Genomic DNA, 10,752 nt, shown 5'->3' on the forward strand with positions numbered 1-10,752 from the left:
CTTCAAATCCTCTTCCCTTGCAGCAAGCAAGGTGAGTCGCCTGCATATCTCAGGCTGTTCTCAAGTCTTCCTCCAATCCTGAAGTTTCCAATTCAGCCATTCAAAACTCAAAACTGCTCAATGCCATGGAAGTCAAGTCAATTCTGAATAGAGCAACCCTATAGGCCAGGGAAGAACCTCCTGGAAGGTTTCCAAGGCTGTAATCTTTGTGGCAGCACATGGTCACATCTTTCTCAATCGGGATAGCTGGTGGATTCCACACACTGCTCTTCTGGTTGACAGTGAAGTGCTTAACCAATACCTTACCTGGGTCCCAAGTGTGACCTAGCAGCCACAGTTTTCTTCAGAGACTAAAGGGGTTGTTAGGTGTGAATTCTCGGCCCACGGTGGTCCAGCAGACCTGCTCACTATTTGCCCAAGTGCAAAATCCATCAAGGGGATGCATTATCATTACTTTTTAAATCAAGTAACTGACCCAAGTGTAACAGCAACCCTGCTTTCTAATATCACCCTGGTTTTGATAAATGTGTCCCATTCCTTGAGAACTCTTCCAAATTCTTAAATATCCCGCAGCTCAGTCCCTGATGTCTGGCTGTAACAAAATGTGTAAAGGGAGACCAAATGTCAATAAACTCCCCCTGTCTGCCTCAATTCATCACATAATCAGCTCCAAGGTAAATGCATGGCAAGTCAGTTACGCGCTGGCGGAGAGGGGAAGGGGCTGGGCTGAGCCCCTTTCAGGTTTGTCTTCTGATGGAGCTGACCAAAAGGACTTCTTATTTCAGCCTATTAAGAGACTGAGAGGTTGGGTCCCCCCGCCCCATTTTTCTTTTCTTTTCCCTTTTTGCCCCTTTCCCCTTGGAGGGACAGCCTACTCTGCTGTTCTAGCAGGGTTGTCTGCTTTATGCTTCACTCTCCACTCTATTAAATCACCTTTACTCTCATTAAATACAGGTCTTCAGGGTGGTCAGAGAGTTTTGCTCTGAGGGATAATGTTATAATGAGGACGGCGTGTATGAAAAATAATTTTTTAGCTCAATTCCAGGCAGACCACGGGGAAGCATGAAATGGGGATGGGGAGAGGTGTACCTCACTTTAGACAAGAGCCAGGCTTCTGAGGGGGCAGTCTTGACCTGGAAGGCTGCAGAAGGCTTCTTTACCTCACTCACTCACTCACTCACTTACTCACTCACTCATTCATTCAACCAGCTTGCTGCTTACTTATAAAGTGCCAGACCTTGGGACTCTCTCACTGAACAAAAGAGATAAAAATCCCCCTTCCCTCAAGAAGCTTCCATACACAGAGACATTCAAACCCCTCCTAGGGAATGTGTTTAAAGTCCAATTTACACAAAAGCAGGAGAAGAGGCTGATGTGAGGGGTTTCAGACACGCACACACGCACGTTCATATATGACTTCCATTGCAGTGACAAAGTGTAGTACTCTTCCAGGAGACACTATTCGTTGGAGTTAAATCACTTTTATTTTTCTTATGATCTCTCTCTCTCTCTCTCTTTTTTCTTTCTGAGAGCAATTGCCCTTGGAAGTGATTAGCTGTTATCACTCTCTAGCCTTTTCCTGCCTAGATAGGAGGGGCCTCTAGGGCTGCTAAAAGCCAGAAAAGTCCCAAAAAGGCAGCAACAAGAGAGGCAGAGGACAATTGGGGCCAGTGTTTTTCATCTGAGTCTCTGGGGGGCCAATTTTTAAATATGCAGAATACACACACACACACACAAACACACACCACACACTGCCCCTCTGCCCTACCCAAGATGGTCCTACTAAATAAGGATCCTACCCCACCATCTGTCCGAGACCCCCTTGAACTGGTCCTTTCCATGAAACAAGCCAGGGCCATTGAAAGTGACTCTTTAGGCAAAAGACCAGTGACTTAGGTTTTCCAAACCAGGACAAAGCCCATTTGTTAAGCACTTGCATATTAACCAAAAGGTTGATGCTTCAAACCTACCCACAGGTTCCTAGGAAAGCAGGCCTGGCAATCTGTTTCTGAAGGGCACAGTCCTGAAAAGGATCCCTGGTGACATATTGTCCTGCTAGCCATAAGGTCAGTAGTTCAAAACTACCAGCTGCTCTGAGAGAGAAAGCTGAGGCTTTCTACTGTACAGATATACAGTCTCAGAAACCTACCAGGGCAATTATACTCCATTGCCATGAGTCAGAATTGACTCAATGGCAGTAAGTGAGTGGATGGGCTGGAATTGATTGGACACCAACTAACACCAAGAACAACTATTTTGGGCGGCAGTGCCATTCTTCTGCTTTATCTAGAATCTGAACTCTCAGCGTCATTAACAATTTAGACAACAGAAAAATAATAATAAACTACAGAAGGATAAAGAAAAGCTAAAGAAGCTACTTCTGTTTGGGGTTTAGTTGTGTGTTTTTTAGCAGAAAATATGAAATATGAAGGAGCAGGGACTTGCTGAACTTAAATATAAGCCTATATTTCAACCCCAAGTCTTTCTTGCCAAAAAATAATGTCCCATAATAGGAACGGCCTCTGGACTGCCAAGAAAGCATGGCTTCTGTGTTGGATCAGATCAAGGAGATAGCTATAATGCCCTGTACTAAGATCACAAAAGAATGTAATGCAGTGCCTTGTACGCAAAAGGTTTTCTAAGAGTCTTCAGGGGGCTGTGCTACAGCCTAAATAGGCTGAATTGCAGCCTAAAACAGACAGGGATCCATTTCAAAGAGATGTGGGGACATGGCTTTCATAAAATGGAGTGCATCATGTAATCCAATGCAAGGGAAACCCAGTAAGTTTGGGAAGGAGCTTCATTGGCTTGGACTAAACAGCCAGAGATAGTGCCACATAAAAAGAAGGAAGACGATTGATAAAGCAACCCAGACATTATGTGGAAAAGGAAAAGGGACTTAGAAGACAATCAAAAGCTATAAGGAACCTCTCTCAGGGAGAAAGTCCTGTGGCTTCAACTTGTGTGCTCTGGGGGATATTCGGCAGTCACATAGAAAATTGTGTATTCAATTTAATCCCTTTAAGGGATTTTGTCAATGGGCCGTCATCCCAACTATCCTGACAAAAAAATCTATCTTGAAAATCACCCTGCTGTGAGGAAGCTAAAGGTAAGCACATGATACGATCACATGGAGGAAAATTGGGGAGCCAATGCAACAGCAAGAACCCAGGCCCTAGACCTAGGAACCAAAGCAAACCCATCTTGCCCGTCTCACTGCTTGAGCAGCTTTGGCCAATGCCATGTGGAGTAGAGATGAGCTGCCTTGGCCAAGCCTTCCTCAAATTACAGAATTGTGAGCAAATAATACACTGAGTGGGATTGAAAGTCACTAAGCAGCAATAGGTAAGTAAAACATAAGGGCCTAACAGTACCTATCTGTAAAGAGTCTTTGGCAGCTGGTATATGGAAGACCCAGGCCCTGATTACTTCCCATAAACACATATTCTTTATCATAGCCACGGACGCTCATGGAAACATTAAAGTTGTGCTTGGGAGAGGAAAAGGCAGGTTAAGAACCGAGAAAGCCCTTTTGGACCCTGCGCACCGGGGAACAAGGTCACGAGCAGGAACTGCTACTGCTATTTCTCCTGTGGTCCCTCTCTGAGAGGAGTTTCCTGGAGCCTCCAACAGCGCCATGTTGGGGCAGAGCGTGCGGAGGTTCACCACCTCTGTGGTCCAGAGGAGCCACTATGAGGAGGGCCCTGGGAAGAATTTGCCATTTTCGGTGGAAAACAAGTGGCCGTTACTGGTTATGATGACCATGTACTTTGGGTCTGGATTTGCTGCACCTTTCTTTATAGTAAGACACCAACTGTTTAAGAAATAAGGATGCTTAAATGATATGTGAAACAGATGAGAAGAGCATTGTATGAAGTCCAACCTCTAAAAATTGATCAAGCTCTGTTGAACTTAATAGCATACTGGCTATGTTTGTAAATAAACTTAATACATGAAAAAAAAAGAACTGAGAAAGATGGTCATGTGACCTGGATATTGCTCAAACACTCCATTCTCCTAGGTCTCTTGGAAAAAGTAGAGGGATGAGAACCCAAAGCTGTAAACATTGTGTGGATTAGAAACGAGTTAAGTTTTGGGTGAGGGCTGAAGGCCCATGTTGGTAAAATTATTTCTGTGGGATTTTCTAGAACCAGAGCTGCTCTGAGGCCCAGACTGGAGAGAATGTCATGGTCATTACCCTTGTATGCTTTATTTTGGCTGAGTCCCTCCCCCATCATGTGTCAGGGATCACCCAGCGCCCCCTTCTCAGCCCTGATACACGGTGTTGCCAAAATGGCTCAGAGATGTTAAGCAATCTGCTCTAGGTCACGTGGCTCAAGGTCAGTAACAGAGCCAGACAATGAAATGCAAGAAAACTGACTCCTATGCCCAGACCTGGGACAAATCTAACTCTCTGACAGAGCTGGGTAGAAGCCCCCAAACATCCATCTCGTGTGTGTGCGTGTTTGTGTGTGTCTGTATCCACGTGTATATGTTTGGTTTATTTTTCATCAACATAATTAGAGTACTTTCTATCCAATTAAAAATTGAATTAAACCACGGTTGGTGTTTTACAATTTGCACAAGTACCTTTATGAACTATCATGGTTTACTTTCTTTCATGGGGAGGCAGCTCCAAGCTTCAGACCTCCCCAGGTGAGGTTCTACATTCAGACCAGAGTCAGAGGAAAGGATTGATCAGAAAGAGTCAGTTCACTGAATGAGGTTCCTTGGAAAAGGAAGCCCAAATGGCCCTTAAACTCACGGCCATCAAGTCAATACTAGCTCATATTGAGGGACCATGTAGAACAGGATCCTATGGTACAGGGTAGCTCTGTCCCTGCGAGTATCCAAGACTAACTCTATGGAAGCAGAAAGCAACATCTTTCTCCCACAGACCTGATGGTAGTATCAAACTACTGGCCTTTGGGATGTCACCGCAAATTGTAACCACTATGCCACAAGGGCCCTTAGTCAATATAAAAGGTCTGGCAAAATGTAGAGCCAGATGTTATATACTGCAAATGGCTGAACAAAGGCTGGCTTTCTTGTGGGGTCTTCTGCTATTGGCTGGTCATCTGTTGTGGCCCTCCTCCTTTCAGGGATGCACATTCTGGCACTTTTATCAACCACGTCCCAGTGCCCCAGATTTCATGCTGTGCTCTTGTCTCAGACCCCAAACTTGAGTCTATTAGGTAATTGTGAGCATAATGTGAACATTCTTCCCCCAGCCATTTCATTCTCTCCTTTATCTTGGCTCTCATCCATTGGTAAGGAACTGTGTCTTAGTCTGCCCTTCCACTTCCTTTGTGCTAAGGAGGTAGAGAGGGAAAACTTGTCTCTACTTCTCTTTTGCAGAAGAACTTCTGCATATCCCTCCATTATCACCCCATTTCCCTTTGCCAGTCTCTGAGGAGCTATAAATGTTTCATCACTATTAATTAGCTTTAGTGATATAATGGGATACTGCTACCACCAGGCAAGTAGTTCAAACCCACCAGCCTCTCGACAGGAGAAAGATGAGGCTTTTTGCTCCGCTAAAGATTCACAGCTCCAGAAACCCACGGAGGCAGTTTTACTGTGCTCTACAGGCTCACTATGAGTTGGAATCAATTAGATGGCAGTGAGTTTGTTTGTTATGGTTTGGTTTGATTTGGTTTTCTACCATCGTGTTATCAACTCTAAGATGGGTAAGAGTAGGCCACAGACCTCAGAGCCCTCTATCTTGTGTCCCCCAGCTTTTGCACTCAACAGTGACTTGTCTTGCACTGCTTCTTCCTGCAGCTCTGCACTTTTACCTGAGGCGCCGGGTACTACTGCCGAGTAACAAAGTCCCCCAACGCAGTGACTTAAAACACCAGTTATTTTCTCATGCTGACAGATTCTGTGGGTCAGCAATTCAGACAGGGTCCAGTGTAGAGTCTCAGCTGGGAAAACACAGAGACTGATGTGGCTTGATATCTGGGTGGATTTGTTGAAGAACTGTGGGAAGAACAGATTATCGTATGTGATAGTGACTTGATGGTTGCATCATGAGGGTTCCTTCATTCACATATCTGCCTCCCCTCTGCCCGCCTAGGCTAGGAGGACTCTCAGCTGCGTATCTATAGGTGGTCTCTCTATGTAGCTCAAGCTTCTTCGCAGCAGCAGCATAGTGAACACAGGATCATTGGATGTCTTACAAGGCAGCTGAAGGCTCAAGTCCAAGTGAATAACGCAGCAACTGCATGGCCTGGTCATCAGCATCACTTAATTACATTGTATTCTATTGTTTGAAGCTGACACCAGCTAACTCATCTACAAATAGAAAAGACCCAGATCCCGCCTTATGGTGGGAGGAGTGTCTAGATTAGGTGGCAAAGGGTCTATTGATTGAGAGAGATGGCTGGCCACCATCTTGGAAAATTCTATCTCACCCAGTCCGGCCTCTGGTACAACAATTTATATCTTCCTACCTACCCTTCAATGGCTGATGCCTCCTCAGTCCTCCTCCTAAAACCCCTATCTCCAGGAAGCATTCTCTGATTACCCCCGTCCACCTTATCCCCAATTTTATCTCCATCATTTCTATTTAACATCACAGAGTAGAATAGTGGTTGTGGTTTGAGGTGGTAATAGTTAATATTATGAGGCAGAGTGACCATGCTCACCTACCAGTTATCAACCTGTGGCTCACAACCCCTTTGGGGTTCCAACGACCCTTTCACAGGGGTCACCCAATTCATAACAATAGCAAAATTACATTTATGAAGTAGCAACAACGATAATTTTATGGCTGGGGGTCACCACATGAGGAACTGTATGAAAGGGTCGTGGCATTAGGAAGATTGAGAACCACTGTGCTAGCACATTGTCAATGAGTCAAGCCTTACTCAGAGTGATCCTATAGGACAGGCTAGAACTGCCCCATAGGGCTTCCAAAGACATCCATCTTTACAGAAGCAGCCTGCTGCACCTGCCTCCTGTAGAGAAGCTGGTAGATTTGAACCACCAACCTTTTGGTTAGTAGTCAATTACTTCACTACTGTGCCACAAGGCTCCTTCATATCAAAATCTTAGGACGCTTTATAAGTAGCACCCAAAGGAGTCCTGGTGGCATGATGGGTCACATGTTGGGCTGCTAACCACAAGGTCAGCAGTTTAAAACTACCAGACACTCTATGGGACAAAGGTGAGACTTTTTAGTCCCATAAAGAGTTCCAGTCTCTAAAACCCACAGGGGAAGTGCTACCCTGTCCTATAGGGTCACTGTGAGTCGATAGGGATTCGACAGCAGTGAGGTTGTTTGTTTGTTAGATTCGTTGGTTGATTTGTTTCATGGCTGAGGAAAGTGGAACCCAGAGAGGTGAGATTCCTTGCCAAGGATATACAGTGAATGACTGGCAAAGCCAGGATGGGAACCCAGCCCACCCGCTCTGGAGTCTGGCCCACCCCGACTTTTGACCCAGCCTCTCAGGAGCTCTGATTTATCGCGAGTAATTTTCCCTGAGCCTGACTAAAACCAATGCGCTATACTCCTCGCCCCGACCACCATCCTTGGCATGGTGCTGAACTCAGCCAACACTCAGGGGCTGATTTCTAAATGGACTCCAACCCCCAACCCCAGCACTGACCATGTTCCCAAGAGCCTGCTGACCTCAGACAGTCCAGAACTAGGCTCTGGGTAGAGCTTTAAAAATTGCTTCCGGAGATTTTTCCCTGGCAGAGCCCCTGAAGCAGGGCAGGTCCTGAGGGAACATGTCAAGGCATGTTGTGTTTAGGTGCCCTCCAGTTGATTTTCTATGCATGCTACCCACATGTGACAGAGAGGACTTTCTCATTGTGGAGAGTGGGGTTAGGCTGTTATCTCTATCGGAGCAAATCTTCCTCCTGAGTGGGCTCAAATCATCGCAATGTCAGGGCTCCTTTAATTGGCTGCATAAAAACTCACCCAACCCTCTGCCAGCGAGTCGATACCGATGCACAACAACCCTATAGGGCAGGGTAGAACTGCCCCTGTGGGTTTCTGAGCCGGTAACTCTTCATGAGAGTAGGAAGCCCAGTCTTTCTCCCTAAGAGTGGTTGGTGATTTCGAACTGCTGATCTTGCCAGTTAATAGCTCACCTCATAACCCCTATGCCACCAGGTCTCCCTTAGACCCTCCAAATAATCCAAGGTGATTCAGGTGCTATAAGGGGAAGAACAAAATGAGATTTAAAAATGGTTTTCATTGTAGGCTCTTAGAGTCCTAAGGACTGAGTTGAGAGTAAGGGGGTGGGCGGGATGGAAAAAGGGAGGAGAGCAGGAGCAGAGAGAGAAAGAGAGAGAGAGAGAAAGAGAGAGAGAAAGAGAGAGAGAGAGAGAGAGAGAGAGAGATGATTTAGAACTGTGGGAATTTTATGGGCAAGCAAGCCTTTTTCAACCTGAGCAGGCAGATTGAGAAATCCATAAACAACCAAGGAGCAAGCCTGAAGATAGAGCTGCACGGTCTAACAGACAGGGGGATAATAGCACTCAAGTCGAAGGAGACCCTGGGCCACTTGGAAATGATTCAGGACATAAAAGGCTGCGCCTGGGTGCTTTGTAGCCGAACAAAAGCATTCCACTGGCACGCAAAAGTGGCGTTGTGAGGCATTGTGAGGTGGGTCCTACTTTACCTGCTGTTATAGTTAAGGTTTATTAATGATCCTGGCCAATAAACACATGTGGTATTAATTTAAGGGCAGGGAGATAACTGCCTCAGTAAGCCTTGCCTTTCTCGTTCTCTGGTCTCATGTTCTCTGATGGTCAGACCAGTGAGCCTTGGCAGTAAAGCCTTAGTAGTTCTTTACCTCAACTGGTAAGGCTCACTTTCTGTGAGACATCCCTGAGGAGAAGCCACATGAACCTACCCTGATGCAGCCCTGGGTGCTGGAGAAGCCGACTGGAGACCCCTGCCAGTGCTGATATGCTCATGCGCTCACTGATTCGGCTTTAACCTGAATTCAGGTTAACACTGATTCAGCTTTAACCTGGCCAACAAACACAGGTGGGGTTAATGGAGAGATCAATGGCTTGGTGAGCCTCGCCTTTCTTGTTCTTGGGTCTCTTGCTTTCTGATGGTCAGATTCGGTTGCAGCTGCCTTAGCCAGTTCTCTGCTTCAGGTGGCAAGGCTGACTTCCTGCAAGACCTCCCTGAGGAGAAGCCACATGGACCTACCCAATGCTGTACTGGGTGCTGGGGAAGCCGAATGGAGACCCCTGCTAGTGCTGATATGCTTATGCGCTCCCTGATTCGGCTTTCCTCCTGCAGCCGGCATCACTGCGTGTGTTTGGTAAGATGGAGGAGGACTTTGTGTATTGGTGTGGGACATATGGGCTAATGTTGGACTTGTGGGTTTGGGCAGCACTGGGTTGGGATGTTTTCTTGATGTGCCCTTACCCTTTACCTAAAACTCTCTTTTATACATATGAGTTTCTGTGGATTCATTTTTTCTAATGTACTCAGACTAACACAACTATTATAAGAAAAGCCAGGACACAAGTTAGCACCCTTGTCAGTTTGGGAAGGACACTAAGTACAGAAAAGCTATTTCCCCCCATGGCATCCCTGAGTGGCACAGACAATTAAGAGTCCAATTCCTAACTAAAATGTACTTCTGAACTCATATGGTGGTGCCTTAGAACACAGACCTGGTGGCCTGCTTCTGAATGCTCACACAGCATTGAAGCCCCTACCTAACACGGTTCAGTTTGGCTCTGCACACATGGTAGTTCTGTGACTTGGAATCAACCACACAGCAACTGGTTTGGAAGACAGGTACTCAGTCCCCGAGTTATGACCGACCCCATTCTGATGATTCTGTCATGAGTCAGTCCTGACAAAAATCAAATACCTCATTATTCTTGCTTTTTATTTTCATCTTTACACATCTGACCTTTATTAGTCCATGGGGGTTGAAAACATTGGATATAAACATACAGCTAGAACGACATCAGTGATATGTGCTATAGCATTATATGTAGTGCATGCTACTTATGGTAAACTCTATAAAAAAGAAAAGCAGATCGTCAAAATGCAGTTAATCATAACTTGAAGACACCACAAATCAGAGATTGTGTTTTCTGGGTCTTTGAACTGATATGAGCCAATTCAGTTGTGGGCTGATGAAAAGAAGTGAAGTAGACCTGTTTTTAAAAGCTTTAACGATCTCGAAGGCTAAATGGAATGGGGGCAAATATGGTTTAAATCCTTGGAATAGAGATTTGGGAACCTTTCAGGAACCTGTTTCATGACACCAATTTGCTTCCAACACTGTGGAGAGCAACACACATTCAATGCAGCAAGAGCTTGGCTGCCATCTTTGAGCCGGCTCTATTATTTTCTACTCAGCCTATACAGACATTGACTTGCAAACTGGCATTATTTTTTTAAGTGAAATAAGTTTCTAATGGCTTAAAATTTTAATTTCCATAGACCACATAATTTAATAACAAAGAAATTTTTAAAAACTGAACAAAGGAAAAGGTGGCTGTAAAGTAGAATCAACAGGGTTGCTGGGTAAAAGACAGGGACTCCAGGACACAGGGTACTGGGAACTTCAGAAACCTAGGGATTTGGGTAGAGACATTGATTCGGGCCAATGTGACTTAATCCTGGCCACGACTAAACCAGGGTGAACCACTTTGAGAAGCTCTAGTGTTTACTCCTTGTCTCGGTTGTCTGATTTACTCTCACCTGGAGCTTTTGACTCTATGTCTCCTATTCTGCAAGCTAGTTTTTCAAAGGATTGA

At 45.4% G+C, this 10,752-nt stretch overlaps 1 pseudogene; it reads left to right on the forward strand.

Moving 5' to 3' along the window:
* The first annotated feature begins 3,616 nt into the window (after positions 1-3,616).
* On the forward strand, positions 3,617-3,829 carry LOC142435850 (cytochrome c oxidase subunit 7C, mitochondrial pseudogene; annotated as a pseudogene).
* Positions 3,830-10,752: the final 6,923 nt, after the last annotated feature.

The sequence above is a fragment of the Tenrec ecaudatus genome (assembly GCF_050624435.1).
Source record: "Tenrec ecaudatus isolate mTenEca1 chromosome 2 unlocalized genomic scaffold, mTenEca1.hap1 SUPER_2_unloc_15, whole genome shotgun sequence".
In the NCBI taxonomy this organism is placed as follows: domain Eukaryota; kingdom Metazoa; phylum Chordata; class Mammalia; order Afrosoricida; family Tenrecidae; genus Tenrec; species Tenrec ecaudatus.